Here is a 16,520-nt window from a genome sequence, read left to right on the forward strand (position 1 = left end):
GGAATTGCGAGCCACGTCAAGCGACCCCTGTATGTCGAAGTGGTCCGAAGGTCTTTTTCAGTGTGGTTTCTCCTTCCTGCCGGCTATTGACGACTGCTGCCCTGACTGCCGCCTTGCTTTGGCCCTTCTTTGGTGATGTATGGTAAGGCGAGACGTTAGACGGGTCTCTGTTGGCGTAAGGAGACACTTAGTTAAGTATTGGTGGTGGGTAGCTCCCACTATTTTGTTTGGTCCTTTGGGTCTTTGATTCGGCTATTGCAAAAGCAGAAGCCGAGGGGTGAGTACATTTGTGCTGTGTTAATTGATTTAACCCCCTTGATGTTTGTGAAAAGTCCAGTGAAATAACGATGCCTGGTCTGAGTAAGTTTAGGAAGTTTTGTTGCTTTGGTTGTGATAGGGACTCCCGGCTGGAGGACTCTCGTCCAATTCCTTCGGTTGGAACTCCCACTTATGAGCTCTATTCTAAACATGGTGTTGGCCCCATTGCCTTTAATGAGGCATGGATTCGATACACAAAGAACGATGGTGTTTTACAGTGGCCACAGAATGGTAGCTTTGAGCCTGACATATTAGATAATTTGGAAGCAATTTTGTTTAAAAGAAAAGCCCGGCCGGCAATGTTTGACTCTTTCCGCCTTTGGCGTAAGAAAGCCAAACAGAGAGAAATTAAGCAGGCAAAACGAGATAAGAAAGCACAAAGTATGACGATCATACAGGCTGCCCAGCAGTTTAAAGATAATGAGATCGATCGTGAAATGGAAATTTCAGAGAGACAGCATCGTATGGCGATAGCTAAATGCTATCCGGTGTTGCCTTCTTCCCCTCCTGATAAAAGTAGGGAACTGGAGGAAGACCCTTTGATATCTCACCTATTGAGATTGCCTCCTCCCTATGTACAAGGTGCTAATGCACCCCCATTATTACAACCGTTTCAGCCATTAGTTGCGCCTCCGCCTGCTCCGGTTCTTCCGCATTTGCCCCTTCAAGCATTGCCGCCCCCACTTCCTTTGCCACCGGTTGCTTTACCTCCATCCCTAGAGCCACAATCTCCTTTGCCTTCGGCTCCTCTTATAACTGTTAGTTCTTCTCCTATTAGTTCACCCCTGTCCTTATGTCCAATTCTCCTACTGTCCGTAAACGGATCACAGATACTGTCTCTGGGTTTCTGTCTCCTTTCTTTGAGACTCTTAATATGTCTCCGGCTTTTTCTCGAAGACAGTCTCATAGTCAGCTTCCAACCATCGATGAACGAGTGGTATTGTACTCTCTCGCTCGTAAATGGATTGAGAAAGGTCCCTTATATAGTGCGAACGATATTTTGGCTACCCTTCATCAGTGGGAAGCGCCCACGCAGAGATATGTTTTTAATGTTATGTGTGACACTCTTGTTAAAGGTTGGGAGGATATGGATTTGGGTTCAGTTCCTCAGGGTCTGTTGGATGTTCAGACTAATTTCGATAAGGGACTCATCGTGGGTCCTAAGATTGAGGACGCTGTAAAGACACTTGTCTCTTTTAGATCCTTATTTTCCTCGCAGACTTTCTTGATTCCGATCCTGCTGTTAGGCTGACATCCAAACATTATCCAATGAGAGAGGTTCCTCCAGTATGGAGAGAAGAGGTTCCAGCAGCAGGTGCTAATCTAGCTATTCCCGCACACTTTCAGCGTATATGGGTACATGTCCCCTGGAAAAGATCTGAAGTTTTGGCTCTTAAACAGTCTCTACCGGATCCCCGTAAAAACCCTGCTGGTTATTATAAAGAATTGTCTCAGACTGTTGACGCCTGCATTATGAATTTGGCTGATATCGATATGTTAATGGGGAATGTAGTCCCACAAGCATTATGGGCTCGAATTCGGAGAGAGAATCACGCACAAGAATTAGGTGATGATTGGAATGCTATGATTGCCGCAGATGCAGCCCAAGTGGGTGGTGCTAAGCCTGATGCTTTGATTTCAGAACTACCTGGTAGGATTATCGCTTTAATGAAAACGATGATACCTCCCTTGCGAGTTAATTGGGATAAACTAGCTGCGTTTAAACAGAAGAAAGATGAGAGTGTCTCTGATTTCTTCACTCGTTTTGAAGAGACGTTTATTGATCACAGTGGTCAGGAAAAGACTACAGAGGGTGGACAGCGATTATTTGTAGACAAATTCGTATTTAATATGCTTCCCGAGCTGTCACATAAGTTGAAAGACTCTGAAAGTTCATGGGCTGTTTCTTCCTCTGCGCAGATATTGGCTACTGCTCAATATTATGAGAACAGGGATGAAGAAGAGAAAGATGAGCAAGAGAAAAAGACTAAAGAATTAAAAACGAAGGTTCTTCTGCAACAGGCTTATCCTCCCCGTCCTGCTCAGCGCCAGTTTCAACAGCCTCCACAGTTTCAGAGGGTGTATCAAAAGCCCGAGCCTTTTGTTCCGCGACCTTTATTAGGTCCTAATCAATGTGCCTATTGTAGAGAGGAAGGTCATTTTAAGAATAGATGCCCGGTTTTATTACAGCGTAGTGAAGGATCATCGGCTCCACGAGGTCGGGGTATTCATCAGTTAGCGCCCAGGGGTAGAGGTCGAGGTGTGTTGACTCAAGAACAGCGTTCCCTTCCTCCTCTGAATTCTATGAACTACTTTGATCAACAGAATACTCAGTCTACACAGTATCACAATGATGATTATCATGATGAAGGTGAAAATGAAAGCCTTCACGCTAACTAGGACAGCCATAGACAAAGTGAGGGAGTTGTATCGATTACAGTAGACCAGAGGGGACCTTATGTGAATGTCACTACAATGGGTGTTTCAGAGCCATTCCTTTTAGATACTGGTGCGATGAGAAGTTCTATCATTCGCTCTAAACTCCCTGGGGCACCTTTGTCTGGCTCAACGAATGTATCAGTAGGATTTTCTGGCACCCCAGTTTGTAACCCAGTCTCTAGCCCTCTGCCTATTTCAATTGGCCCCTATGACTTAGAAGCTCCTCTTCTTTTAACGACGGGTTGCGGCGAGAATCTGTTGGGTTTGGATTTATTGAAAAGATTGCATGCAACAATATATTGTTCTCCTTCTGGTGTACATCTTACTTTGGGGCAGAAATTGACTTCTCCAATGTATTTGTCTAAAGATCAATTCCCACCTGAATTGCTCTCTCTTCCTGCAACGCTTTGGGCTACGGGTCCAAATGATGTTGGTTGTCTTGAGATCCCGCCTTATGTTGTTACTCTCAAGCCCAATGTTAAATTGCCTCGCATTCCTCAATACAGAATTTCCAATGAAGGTGAAAGAGCGCTTTTGGATATAATTTATGATTTAGTTCAGAAGGGTATGGTTGAGGAAACAAGAGGAAATTTATGTAATAGTCCTATTCTTCCTGTTCTTAAACGTACCGATCCTTCTCAGCCTCCTGTTTATCGTTTTGTGATTGATCTTCGGGAGGTTAACAAAATTGTTGTACCGCAGTATCCTGTTGTCCCAGATATTACTGCCTTGTTAACTATGATACCTGACTCAGCGACTTGGTTTTCTGTCATTGATTTGAAGAATGCTTTCTTCAGCATTCCTATTGCCGAAGAGAGTAGGGATATTTTTGGTTTCTCTCTAGGAGGCCGAAGTTTCCGGTTCAAGCGCGCACCCCAAGGCTATTGTGAAAGCCCCTCCATTTATAGTCAAGCTCTGAAATGTCAGCTTGATGCTTTCCCTTTGCCCTCAGGTGCTACTCTTATTCAATATATGGATGATTTGTTAATTGCTGCTGATTCAGAGGATGTCTGCAGGAATGTGACTGTTGCATTGTTACGTCACTTGTCTGATCTTAATCATAAGGTTTCGCCTTCTAAACTACAATATGTCCGTCGAGAGGTTACCTATTTGGGTCATCTCTTATCAAATGAGGGAAGGCGATTAACCCCAGAACGAATTCAAGCAATAGCGCAAATGTCTGTGCCATCCACACAAAGAGAGGTGCGTGCCTTTCTGGGTATTACCTCTTATTGTAGGCAATGGATCCCGAACTTTTCCTTGCTGGCCAAACCTCTGTTAGCCCTCACTTTGAAAGACACGCCCCAACCCCTTCCTTGGACTGATGAATGTCAGAAGAGTTTTACTGATTTACGTACTGCTCTGTGTTCTGCTCCTGTGTTGGGTACTCCGGATTACAGTAAGCCCTTCACGCTCTATGTCCATGAAAGAGAAGGTTGTGCGTTGTCAGTCCTGACACAACGATTTGGAGATAAACAGCGGCCATGTGCCTATTTTTCAGCTACGTTAGATCCAGTAGCCAAGGCATTGCCTAGTTGTCTTAAAGCTACAGCAGTAGTAGCGGTTTCTATTCGTCAGTCTGCTGGAGTGGTGCTAGATAATACTCTCATTGTTATGGTACCACATGCAGTGGATACCTTGCTAAATAGGACGAAAACGCAGCATCTTACGAGTGCTCGTTTGTCTGGATATGAGCTGACGCTTTTGGCTATAGTCATGTGCACATCAAACGATGTAACACTTTAAATCCAGCCACTTTGTTACCCCTTCCGAAAGAGGAAGGTATTCAAGAACAACATGATTGTTTTCTCCGTACTGAGGAGGAGACAAAAGGTAGAATTGATTTGAAAGATACGCCGCTAACGGATCCAGATGGGATCCTATGGGTGGATAGGTCTTGTTTCAAACTGCCGAATGGTGAGACAACTTCAGCTTATGCTGTTATTACCTTGCATACAATTGTGGAGACAGCACGCATCAGACATAATTCAGCTCAGGCGGCCGAACTGATAGCTTTGACCAGAGCGTGTGTGTTGTCTAAGGGAAAGAGAGTGAATGTGTATACCGACAGCCAGTACGCGTTCGGTGTGGCGCATAGTTTCGGACGTTTGTGGAAGGAAAGAGGATTCCTTACCTCCCATGGTACTAAAATACAGCATGGTCAACTGGTGACTAATCTTCTTGAGTCACTTGCCTTGCCTACCCAGATAGCAATTGTGAAATGTAGTGTGCATAAGAAGATCTCTGACGATGTTGGTCGTGGAAATGCTTTTGCAGACGAGGTAGCGAAAAGGACAGCCAGAGATGCTACAAGTCGCATGTATGTTGCGGGCCCCGCAAATTGGGTCAGGGAAAGAGGGATGTGTGAGGACACAATAGAAAGTGTGAGATCGATTCAGGAAAATGCTACAGAGAAAGAGTTGAGAAAGTGGAAAAAAAGTACAGGAATGTTGGATGAGATGGGATGTTGGATAGAATTGTCAGAGCACCAACGTTGGCTGTTACCAGATGCCTATGTACTGCCTGTAGTTACTATGGCGCATGGTCCAGCCCACATCAGTGCGAAAGGAATATGTAAATTTCTGGCTCCAGTATGGCAGAATGAAGGGATTCCAAAATGTGCAGATAATGTAGTGAAGCATTGTATCATTTGCTTGATGTACAATCCGGGAAAGGGAACCCCAACTCCGACAGGTCATTTCGCTCCCCCGACATATCCTATTGAGGTGTTGCAAATCGACTATATTCATATGGAGCGATGCAACAATCTCAAATATGTTCTAGTGGTGGTATGTGCCTTTTCCAGATGGATAAAGGCCTACCCTCTGAAAGACAACACTGCTTTGTCTACTGCCAAAGTCCTTTTGAAAGAGTTCTTTCCTAGGTTTGGTTTACCGCGCATTGTCTGGAATGACAATGGGAGTGAATTTGTGGGCCAAGTCATGCAAAAAGTTTGTGCAGGTCTTGGTATAAAGCAAAAGTTCCATGCGGCAAACCATCCACAGTCAGCAGGTTTAGTAGAATGTTATAATGGCACACTCAAGCTTAAACTCGCAAAGATACAAGCCAGCACAGGTCTTGCCTGGCCCGATGCTTTACCTTTGGCTCTTCTGTCCACCAGAACAGCTGTGCATTCTCGTTTGGGACTTAGCCCATACGAGGTGGTTTTCGGACACCCAGCTAATGTATGGGGAGTCCCTCGCCCTAGAAAATATTCTGATATACCATACCCAATGCTGATTGATTATTTGCACGCCCTTACAACTAAATTGCGTGTTCTCCATCAACAGGTTCAGAACGCTTTGCCAGAGGCCTCCACAGACCCAGGTCATTCCATCCAACCAGGTGACTGGGTTTGCGTGAAGAATTTCCAAAGGACAAATAATTTGGAACCTCGTTGGAGGGAGCCTCGACAGGTCCTCCTGGCGACGTGAACAGCGATAAAGGTCGAAGGAAAGAAAAACTGGATACACGGCGTGCATTGCAAGAAGGTGCCTTTGCCCTTTGATCAGTGGGTCTGTAAGGGTATAAGTGACTCTGAAAATGAAAAGGTTCCTAGGTTCCTACCTTTTAGCGATGCACGCCTGAGTGGAACTCGGTCGGAGAAAGACGACAATATTCTTCAGGAAGCTGTACCACCACATCTCCGCTTGAACACTACAACCCCACAAACATTGTTTCGAGACCAGACTGTACCTGACAAAGTCTGTTATAATCTCAGGCCAAGACTAATTAAGAAAACTTGAGATTCTCTCTTCCATGTAGTTTCTATCCCGGTTGCAGGGTCACGGTAGGAGTCTTGATTGTGACCTGAGTAGTGGCAATAGGCCTGCAGGACGTGCAGTGTCATAGGACGGCAGATAATCATAACCAAGTGATTGAGGAAGATTGCCGTGAGCATCCACTTAGAAGATGGAGACTACATTAGGAGAAAGAGAGAAGAAGAATAAAAGGAGAGAAAAATATTTTAAATTAATGTACAGTCGTTGTGGTATAACGTTATGTGTTTTTATATTATTGTGTATTTTATTGGCGTGTATAGGATGGATTGTTTATGCTATGCAGCAAAAAGTTGTCCCTACTTCTATCTCTTTGCCTTCTTAATATACTGTCTCTCCACATCTATTTCATACACTTCCTCAGCATGAATTCATAAGAAGAACCGAATACTACAATAATTCATTTGTTCAGTTATTGCACCAACACCAATTAGTAATTAATACAACCGACTGTTGGGTGTGTGGACTTATGCCTCATACCACCGAAAAAGGGACGCCGTACTTAGTCCTTCCGTTCTCCTATGAAGGTTCCGCGTGGGCTTATTTTATAATATTCTCTAACGCATATCAGAGCCGATTTAAACGACCTGTCAGTTCATATATTGGTGGTCCAGATTTTAGTCATAGTTCATTGATAAAGGGAATGGTAACTATGGCTAAAATCATGGAAAATAGTAAAATTTCTGTTGACGAGAGAAAAGCATATACTAATTAGAACGTAACTCATTACATCACTAGCCTTAGTGATAAGGTTAAACAAAGAGAATCTCCACCAATTTGGACTGTACCTCATCACGGTAATTTCTGCTCACAGATAAATGGTCAGACTGCTAACGCTGGACAAGAGAAAAGTTTCTGTTCCCACACATACATCTACACTTCTCAGAATTCGCCGCCGCTAGTACCATCTCAGGGCACGTATTTTATCTGCCACGATAGAGCTTATACGTGGTTGCCGACTGGTTTCTCCGGAACATGCTATATAGCTTTCCTTCTTCCCCCTACATACACTGCCTCTTCAACTCACCATAGAAACAGATATGGCAGAGGAATTATTGATTCCAAGGACACAGCAGGACAAGAGGGAGGAGATTTCCTCAAAGGAATTCTTCCTTTTTGGGGTCCAATGGCCAATAGCAGAAACATGAGACAACTGGTTCGTGTTGTAGAGACTACTATAGACATCACTGTAGGAGCCTTAAGTAATATTACAGCTGAACTACAGGCGGATCGTCTCATGACATTACAGAACCGAGTTGCCTTAGATGTTATTCTTGCAGACCGTGGTGGAGTCTGTACATTGATCGGATCTAGTTGCTGTATTTATATACCTGACAATGCTCCGACGGTATACCAAGCCATCTCTAAATTACATGTAATCTCTGAGCCGATTCACCAGGACGAAGGAGATTGGTCGTTATTGGGATGGTTTTGGGGACTACTGTCAAAATGGGGATGGAAGGTATTAACATTCCTTGGAATGGTTCTGGCCATCATTTTCTCTTGTTGTCTCTGTCTGCACTGTGGCCCCGCCATCTGCGGCCTTTGTGCTTCTATATGCATCCCAAAACCTAAATCACAGAGAACAGAGAACATTAAAATGATGTTACAGCAACAGCTTGATGACCTCATGGCCATCGACATCAACTCAGATTAACGTGAGTCTGTGTATTTTGCCTGAGTTCTGGCAAAAGGAGGGTCTGAGGAAACTCGATTTTCGATCTCAATCGTATCAAGCCGCCATTTTGTGTTCCGCCGCCATTTTGTGTTGCCCTCACTCAGGCAGCACGGCAAATGGGTCTTTTCTGCTTTTCCTGCAGCATCGTGTCGAAATAGCCTTCTGCCTCTGTTTACGAACTGGTGTCAGAGACTGGCCGAGTCCACTAATCCCTGTCTGGTCTGACTAATCCCTGTCTCAACTATCTGTTGGTTCGCACCATTCTTTCCTGACTTTATCTTATCCTTTGGCCTTCGCTGTCCTCTGCTCGTATTCTCTTGTTTCACAACTGTCCTCCAAAGCACACAAATGTATCTCGCCACCTGCAAGTCAGTTGCGGACACGTTAATGAATTAACCTGTGGGGAGGGACGACAAACACAGTTGGAGGAGAGACTTCTTCGGGTTACTCGATACTTTATTTCTCAAGTTCTTTTCATTGGGAAAGCCTTGTTTTTGTACTTTTCTTATTGGTCCTTTTTATATACACTGGGAGTGTTCGTGGTTAATCTGTATGACATCCATGTACTATAAGAGATTGTGTGCCACGGAGTAAAGTGGCAGTCTCCTGAGAACATACCGAGTGTACTTCTGGGACATCCGTACTTAACTGCAGCTAATAAATCTGATCTTCTACGCTCAAAAGAGTGTCCTGTGTCTCTGTTAGATAAAGCAAGTGGACCCAGGAGATTAAGGCGTTCCCTGCGCCGCCAGACCCATAAGGTTTCTGGTTCTTCAGTGTGAGTAACTGCATCGGTGAGCGAGTGGCTTTATGAGTGGCTGTATGGGTGTGTGAGTGGAGTGTGTGGCTGTATGGGTTTCTGAATGGCTGTGTGAGTAGCTGTATTGGAGAGTGACTATATCAGTGGCTGTATGGGTGAGAGAGTAGACATGTGAATGCTTGTATGGATGTGTGAATGTATATATAAGTGGTTGTATGGGTGAGTCAGTGGCTGCATGGGTGAATAAATGGGAGTGGGGGTAGCAGTATAGGTGTTTGAGGGGCTGTGTGAGTGAGTGTATGAGTGAGTGGGTTGCTGTGTGAGTAGATGTATGGGTATGTGAGTGGATATGTGTGTGAGGGGCTCTGTGGCTGAGTAAGTGGGTATGTGAGTAGCTGTATGGGTAGGCCAGAGTGGTTGTGTGGGGGTGTGAGTGGGTGTTTGAGTGGTTCTGTAGATGTCATCCGTGATGTCATTTGAGATGTCATCAGTGATGTCATCAGTGATGTAACTGACAATGTCATGAGTGATGTAATGTGTGAGGTCATAAGCAGTGCATTACGGGTGTGTACATTATTGTTAGCTCAGCTAACTATTGCTGCTGAATTTCACTGGTTTTGTATGAGTGAAATTTAAGCCTAAATATAGCAACCCTGTAACCTTTGTTTTTTCAGTGAATTTTTACGTTTTTTCAATTCTTTTTCCTAACTATAAAATCCCTGTAATCGTTGAAATTTCTATGAATTTCTAAGCTTTTTTTTAATGTTGTTCCCTAACTATCACACCCCTGTAACCTTTGATTTTTTTTCAGTGAATTTCTGAGGTTTTTATAATATTGTTTCCTAACTATAACTTCCCTTTAACCTTTGGTTTTAAAGCGAATTTCTAAGGTTTTAAAAATAATGTATTTCCTAACTGCAACTTTTAAGAGTGAGTGTGTGAGTGAGTGCATGAGTGTCTCAGTGGGTGTGTGAGTGAGTGTGTGAGTGTCTCAATGGTTATGTGAGTGTCTGTATGGGTCTGGGAGTGGCTGCATAAGTGTCTCAATGGGTGTGTGAGTGGGTGCATGAGTGTCTGAGTTGGTCATTGAATGGGTGCGTGAGTGTCTGAGTGGATGTGTGAGAGGGTGCATGAGTATCTGACTGAGTGTCTGTGTGGGTCTATGAGTGTGTGTAAGAGTGTCTGAGTGGGTTTACAAGTGGGTGCTTTAGTCTCTGATTGGGTCTGTGAGGGAGAGTGTGAGTCTCTGAGTGAGTCTGTGGGTGGGTGAATGATTATCTGAGTGGGTCTGTGAGTGGGTGTACCTCTCTGAGGGGGTCTGTGATGGGTTGCATGAGTGTCTTAATGGGTCTGTGAGTGGATGTATGGGTGTGTGAGTGTGTGCATGCATGAGTGTCTGAGTGAGTGTCTCAGTGAGTATCTAAGTGTGTCTGTGAGTGGGTGTGTGAGTGTTAGAATGGGTCTGTTAGTGGGCATATCAGTGTCTTAGTGGGTCTGTCAATGGGTGTGTGAGTGTGTGAGTGGGTGTTTCAGTGTCCGTGTGGGTGTGACAGTAGCTGCATGAGTGACTCAGCCACAAAAAAACACACCTGCCCTTTTATCCAACAAGAGTCCACAGCTTTGCACAAAATAGCTACCCTAGTGGAGTACTGTCTACTGGTAATTACTAAGTGTTACTTCTTTGGTTAAATGTCATGTACATATTCTGCACCACAGTTTTGTAATGGAACATGAGGAAAGATCACCAGTGACCTTGTGTGCGTTTTGGCAATGTGATTGTTCCTGGTGCATCATTATCCACAACTATGTGATAACATGAATCCTCCTATAGAGAAGACAACAAGACTATAAAGAGGTAATTCTCCACCAAATAAAGGTCTTTCCTGTCAACTATATGAAGTAAGTACATCTTTTTTTGGTGGAGATGTCCTCATATTCATTAGCATCAAGAATTTCTCACGCGCTGGGGGTGCTTGTTAAGCTGTCCATCATTCTAGAAAAACACAGTAAGACCTTTACATACTACTAAGGTGGGCGGGGGCAAAGGGATGAAGCCTTGAAGTGATTTGCACATCTGCATACTCTTAGTCGTTTAAAGGGAGGACCATGGACTCTGCTCTCACCAGGACAGAATAAGAAAGAACCCACTCATCACAGTGCACATACAGATTGCACTCCAATTGATCAACAATTAATTAAAGTCCACAAAGCATTTCAAAGCATTTTTCAATATGGATTTGCTGAGAAAACACACTTGATTTGCCTTCGCCAAGCCCAGGAGTTCAAATCATTTGTTCTTTACAGATGATGAGCTTCAGTGGGGCCACCTGACGTGTTTATATTAGTAAGTGCCTCCTGTTGAATTTTAACTCCACCCATGTCCCCCAACTGTACCAGCACTGTAGGTGCCCGGGGTGGGCACTGGGGAATCCAGCATCATTTTTTAAAAGGGTCAGCTCGCACTGCGGAAGCCCTGGGACTCCCCCTGCAGCCCAAAAAAGTGGAGCTGTCATGCCCTGGGTGGGCACTGGTGCACCCACTTAAGAAAATAAAATGGCGGCTTCCACCGGTACCCACTATGGGTTCTGGATGAGAGCCAGCTGAGGCCCTGTGGCTCTCCTGCAACCCAGAAACAAAATGTATAATGTGGGTGTCCTAGGTGGGCACCGGGACACCCACAACAATTTTTGTTAAAAAGAGAATAACAAATGAGCAGTAGGAGCTGCTCATTTATTATTCAAGACTCCTTGAAAGAGCACCCCATAATGCCCTGTGAGGTCTTCCTACATTATTGTTTAGCTTGGTGATGCCCCTGGGAGCTCAACAATTTTATTATTTTTTAATGAAAAAGTGTTATGTAGCATACTAGTACTTGAAGGTATAATGGAGAAATTGTATTAAATAATATAAACAAGTGAGTTAATGACTGGTACTGAGAAATTATTATATAGTAACAGTGGAATAAAGAAGAGAAGTATTCATTATAATGGTAGCAACATCACAGAATGTTTTGTAGATTGAACGTCTGGATAAAATGGTGCAGGAGATGGTAAGTTTGGCTGTTCACATTAGAGCTAATGATTACATTAGACCATTAGATCTAATTATCAAAACCTAAAAAAGTAAATAAACTGATTTGTGGTAAATCATTGTATGGGGCATGAAAGAGACAGTGTTTCCAAATCTACTTATTTTAACATTATGGGGTTGATTATGATGGTGGGCGGATTGCCACCGCCAGTCCGGCGGTAGCGATCCACCCGCCATCGCAACTTGATTTACCCCCTAGCCATATTATAATGGCGGGGGTAACGCAGCGGATGCAAGGTGCGTCTGCCGCTTTTCCGCCGGTCGGCAATCGTTCCGGGCAGACCTGGGCCACAATATCCATATTAGGGTGTTTAGCTTTTAAGGGCTTTCCATGGCGGCAATGCCACCATGGAAAGGCTGGCGGGGATTTACATTGGGGGCACGTTGCGGGCCCCCGGGGGGTGGGTGGCAGCACTTGGGGGATACGTATGATACTCGCTACATTGCCATGCACAAGGTGGCAGGCACTGTGAGGTGACTGCCACGTTGTGAATGGCAATGCACAACATGGCATCTTCACCATTGCGGTGGGTGTTGCAGCCAGCAGCACCCGCCACAATCTTGAAGATGCCTGATGTGACCGCCGCGGTGGCGGTCGCATCATGATTGGGGTGGCGGGACTGCCGAATGGCTGGCAGGCGGTCCCGTTACCGCTAGGGTGGCGGGCAGACTTCAGTCCGCCCCCATGCAAATCATCCCCTATGTGTTTACAAACTAAGTATAGAGTTTCAGATTCCTAAAATGGGGCTCTTAGAATTCCTACAAATTTACCAAATTATACCAAACACAAATTTGGAGCACGCAGGGAAATAAAAAGAATGTTTGTTTGGAGCTTCGAGTAAGAATGTTAACCCCAAAATCTCTTTAATCAACCACTAATTGATAAATACCATAGAGGGGACAAGGAGGCAACTTCTGTGAATTTGTAGAAGGGTCTAGGGAAGTAGAAACGTATTATAATATGTGCACTTTAATGCCTCTAAAAATATGCTTCATGGGTTTAAAAACATTTTTTATCTTTGGAGGGAGTTGAAATTCATGGGCCTTCGTCACAAAAATAAATGTACATTTGTAAAAGTACTCACGCTTAATTTTTCTACTGCATCAAGTAGTAACTTTACAGTTATTGCCATTAACCATTTCTGAGTGTAAACTTTTTTTTTTTTAATGTTTTTGTAGGCATTTGTAGTTTACAATAACAGAGTGCATTAGGATACATTTGGTTGGATTGCGTTCCTTGCATGTTACATCATGATACAGTGCTATCCACACATTAATAAGACGTGTATCTTGTCATTATTAAGGTCTTACGTTAAATTGCTATATAGAACTGGGATGCGAAACTGGGGGAACGTTCATGGAATTCTGGGTACGGATGTCAAATGAGGTATCAGGGCGATATGCGTCACGCTAGTCGGTATGTCTGTGCGTTACTATGGGTGAGGGGGGAAAATTTGGTCGGTCTTGCTCCGGAGTCTGATCTTCAAGTGTTGCATGGTGCGTGGCAATAATAGCAATCAACGCTATGTGTTCGCTGCAGGAGGAGATCTGGTGTGTGTATTTGTGGTCTGGGCCTGTTATTGTAGGTCCGTCGGCGTGTGCGGGTCGCTGTCTGGGTCATCACAGGTCAGTGGCTGTTTAAATTGGTGCAATAATAGGGCCCACTCCATAGAAGTGGGGTGTTTACGTCTCCCTTTCACCTCTTCCTCTCGTAGTGTTTCCTCCTCTGCAGTTGCCCATTTCTGTACCGCTCCCACCCATGCCTCGATCGGTGAGCCTGTGGGGGATCGTCAGTGCATGGCTATATTACTTTTAGCTAACAAAACGGCCAGTAAGATAAATCGAATGGGCACTTTGTGTTGCTTCTGTTTCCAGAAAATACCTAGTGCACATGCTTTAAAGGTGTTTAAATGTGTAAGCCCTGTGAGATCTCCGAGGGACTTATGAACATTCTGCCAATATGGCTATAGTGTGGGGCAGCTCCAGAACATGTGGTGAAAATCTGCTTCCTATGAGTGGCATCTGGGACAAAGGAACTGGGTGTTGGGATAAAATATGTGAAGGCGTGCTGGCGTTAGATACGCCCTGTGTAGGATATAGAATTGTATATTTTTAAAACGTGCATTTCTAGAAACCTTCTTGGGGTATTCGAGGACCTTTTCCCATTCTTTCTCATGCAGTGGACGCCCTAATTCTTCCTCCCAAGTGGTTCGTAGGGTCTCTAGGGGTCTTTTTGTAAGTTCCCGGATGGCTTTATAGAGCCATGTGGTCAGGTGTCGCCCCGCTCCCATATATAAGATCGTGTGGATGACCGGGTGAGTAGCTGGCTCTCCCGTCAATAGGTCGTAGTGCAATCAGTAGCATTCTAGGAGTTTGCGGTGAAGTAGGAACTGGCCAGGGGGGAGATCGTAGTCGTCCATAAGTTGTTGGAACGGTCTGAGCTGTCTGTCCTCAAATAGCGCCTCCATTACGGTAATGCCACAGTCCGTCCATGTGTGAAGCATGTTATGTGTGTAATAGTTTTCATGTTTGGGCCAGCCGACCAGCGGCAACAAAGGAGAGCACGGAGGTTTCCCCGGTGACATATGGTGTATCCTTTGCATGCATTTGCATGCCACTACCACTTGTATGGGATATGTGCGCCTCGGTTTAGTGCCTGGTAGTAATAGGCAGTGGAGTTCCGGAATGGGCACTTGGTTGGTTGTGGTGTATGTTTCTCCTATATGTCTGCCTACCATCCAGTAGGATAGCCACTGCAGTTGTGCTGCTAGGAAATAGGATTCAAAGGACGGAGCGCCCAGTCCTCCTTGTGTGGTGGGTAATTGTAGCTTCGTTAGTGCTACCCTATGTCTGCTTGTTCCCCATATTAGCGAACTGAGGAGCGAATCTAAGTCTCAGAAAAATGTTCTGGGCGGGATTACCGGTAGGTTTGTGGAGTGGTATAGCAACCGCAGGACTATCATCATTTTTGCTAGAGCCACACAGCCGATCGGGGCTAACAGGAGGCTCCTCCAGAATCCGACCGCTGACTTGATGCCAGCCAGTAGAGATGGATACCAAGGTATTGGGGGCCTCCGCGCTCCTGGCCACTTTCTGGTCACCCAGCCTGATATCCTGGGGGGGAAGGTTTGGATGTAGTGGGTAAACTGTGGATTTTTCCCAATTCACTCTTAGCCCAGAGGCTTCTGTAAATTCTGTCAGTGTTTCCCAAATGGTTGTTAGATCCTTGGTAATGTCTCGAATATACAGAAGAAGATCGCCGGCATACATGGAGACACTGTGTATGGTATCTGCCATGGGAATGCCCCAGTGTTCTCCCTCTCGTCGCTACCGTATGGCTAGGGGTTCTACGGCGAGAGCGAAGAGTAGAGGCGAGAGCAGGCAGCCTTGCCTCGTGCCTCTCTGAACCGCGAATGCCGACAATACGTATCACCCTATGCGAATACGCGAGGTGAGTTTGGTATACAGGAGTTCTGTGTACGCTTAGAGGATGGGACTGAGTCCTGCTCGTTGTAGGACCGAGAAGTGATACTGCCATGTGAGGGTATCGAAGGCCTTCTCGAGGTCTAGGATAATGCAGGCTGCCCTGGGGAACGTGTCACCCACTTGATCTTGGACATGGAATAGTCGGCGTATATTTTGGGACGGGTTTCTGCCCGGGACAAAACCACATTGATCTGGGTGAACCAGGGTCGTATGATTTGTGTGTATCTGTCTGCTAATATCTTCCCAAGGATCTTACAGTCGGCGGATAGAATCGTGATGGGGCGGAAGGAGACCATTTGTTGTGGGTCGCTCTTTGGTTTCAGGAAGGTCACGATAACGGATTCCCGAAGGGAGCTCGGCAACTCTCCTTTTTCAATGCGGTCGCAAAAATCACCACTAGGCGGGGGACCAACAAGGAGGAATAGGTTGTGTAATATTCCAGGGGGAACCCGTCCAGCCCCGGTGCTTTGTTGTGGGCTAGGGCGCGTAGGGCTTGAGTAACATCGGCGGATTGTATCTCCGTATCTAATGCTGTTCTGTCTGCCTTCATGATTTTGGGGATCGTCAATGGGTCAGGAAGATGATCTATTATGTCCTGTTCGGTCGGTGCTGGGCAACGGTAAACCTCTGAGTAGTATTGATGGAACGTCGAGAGGATCGCGTCCTGGGGCAGTACTAGATTTCCAAGGGGATCTATCACTGACGTTATGGGTTTCGCGTCGGTGTCTTGTTTGGCTAACCATGCCAAAAGAGGGTGTTTTCTATTAGCATGTCCCTTGCTAACCCTTCCTATCTCATCTTTAAACCCCCCCAATACTCTTACCTAATGCCCTACCACAAAGTAGTGAGAAGTTCTCATTTTCCAGCCACCCACTGAGGCTCCTCCCATGTTCATTACTAAAAAATATACCTGCATGTGCAGGGACATTCACAACTGGAGTGAAAAATGTTGCATTGGAAAAGACAGGCA

The sequence above is a fragment of the Triturus cristatus genome, chromosome 12 (genome assembly GCF_964204655.1).
Source record: "Triturus cristatus chromosome 12, aTriCri1.1, whole genome shotgun sequence".
Classification (NCBI taxonomy): Eukaryota; Metazoa; Chordata; class Amphibia; order Caudata; family Salamandridae; genus Triturus; species Triturus cristatus.